General features: G+C 34.9%; 1 non-coding gene across 1 annotated transcript; it reads left to right on the plus strand.

Moving 5' to 3' along the window:
• Positions 1-351: 351 nt before the first annotated feature.
• On the plus strand, positions 352-458 carry LOC136228151 (small nucleolar RNA R71). Its single transcript, XR_010688485.1, has one exon. It is a non-coding gene; the product is annotated as a small nucleolar RNA R71 (small nucleolar RNA).
• Positions 459-1,663: the final 1,205 nt, after the last annotated feature.

The raw sequence follows: 1,663 nt of genomic DNA on the forward strand, positions 1-1,663 counted from the left end.
ATACCTTCGTAATCCACATCTGTTTGGATTGGCTTACCATTAGAATCACACGGTGCCATAAACCTATCAATTTTGTGCGATAAGGCAGAAAATTGGGCTTGCAACATCGCTACTGGATCAAGGTTCACTATACCTTTAACTGATGAAGTAGTTGAGGATGATGGTTTTGCTGATGGTACGTGTCCACGTTCTGCGGGCCACATACTGCTGTTGATTGCCATCTCCTCCAAAAGTTCTCTTGCTTGGGCAGATGTTTTCTTCATGAACAACCCTCCAGACATAGCGTCTAATGAACCTCTAGTTGTAGGATTTAATCCATTATAAAATGTTTGCATTAAAAGTTCAGCGGGCAATTGGTGGTGTGGGCATAAACGTTGAAGTTCTTTAAAACGTTCCCAAGCCTCATAAAGAGTTTCACTATCATTTTGAGAAAAAGACGTTAACTCTTTAATGACTTTTGCGGTTTTCGCTAAAGGAAAAAATTTTGATAAAAATGCTTGGGCTAATTGCTCCCAAGTCTCAAATGTTGCGGCTGGCATAGAAGTTAACCACTCTTTGGCTCGATCCTTCAAAGTAAAAGGAAAAAGGCGAAGATTGATTGCTTCTGCAGTCACATTTGGTATTTTAAAAGTGTCGCAAATTTCTAAGAAATTTGTCAAATGGGTATTAGGATTTTCGTTAGGTAACCCGTAAAACGTTACATTATTTTGCAACATATTAAGCAACCCAGGCTTAATTTCAAATTGGTTTGCATTAATTTGGGGTCTAACTATACTGTTTGTTACACCGGCCACTCCTGGCCTAGCGTAATCCATAAGTGTGGCCATAACTTCTGGCTCGGTAATTTTAGTTTTTATTGGGGTTTTGTTTTTCTTTTTCTTTTCTTTCTTGTTGTTTTTAAGAGTTCTTTCAATTTCTGGGTCAATAGGATCTGGTGACGTGCCTGAACTTCGAGAACTGCGCATGAACTTGAAATTTCGCACGAACCGAAACTACCTACAAAACAGAATTTGAAAAATAAATATGTTAGTAATTGAAAATAAATAAAATATAAAAGTTTGAATAAGTATAAATAAACCTAGATTCGTAATAAAACACGAAAAATTTAAAATTTTTGTCAAAAATTTTGGCATTCCCCAGCAACGGCGCCAAAAACTTGTTGAGCGATTTCCGCAAGTGCACGGTATACGCTTGTAGTAATAAAAGATATCGATCCCACAGGGAACGTTTTTTTTAACAAAACTTATTTACAATCGGTTAAATTTACTTTTTAAGGTTTATAATATTGGAAAATCGTTTAATCGGTTTTGGTTTAGAAATTGCTAGAATAAGAGTTAGATTAGAGTATGAAGATGTTAGAAAATATCTGATTTAAGAATGAATTTGCAAAACAGGAACGTTTTAGTACTTTAGAAAAGTAAACAAGTATATTTGTTTGCATTAAGCAAAGAAAACAACTTTAAACTTTGTACAAATTGTAAAGATGAAATAAATGACGGAACCTCTAATTAATAGGCTTTGAACGCGACAAAACCCTTATCCGGTATAATTGCCCTTAACCAAATTAAAACTCTACCGAGATAATAATTTGCCTAAGTGTTCAACAAAGTTTCCTTGTAAAGATTTTGAATTAAACTACGTTTTAATGAAAACACCAGCAGTC

This window comes from Euphorbia lathyris, chromosome 4 (genome assembly GCF_963576675.1).
Source record: "Euphorbia lathyris chromosome 4, ddEupLath1.1, whole genome shotgun sequence".
In the NCBI taxonomy this organism is placed as follows: domain Eukaryota; kingdom Viridiplantae; phylum Streptophyta; class Magnoliopsida; order Malpighiales; family Euphorbiaceae; genus Euphorbia; species Euphorbia lathyris.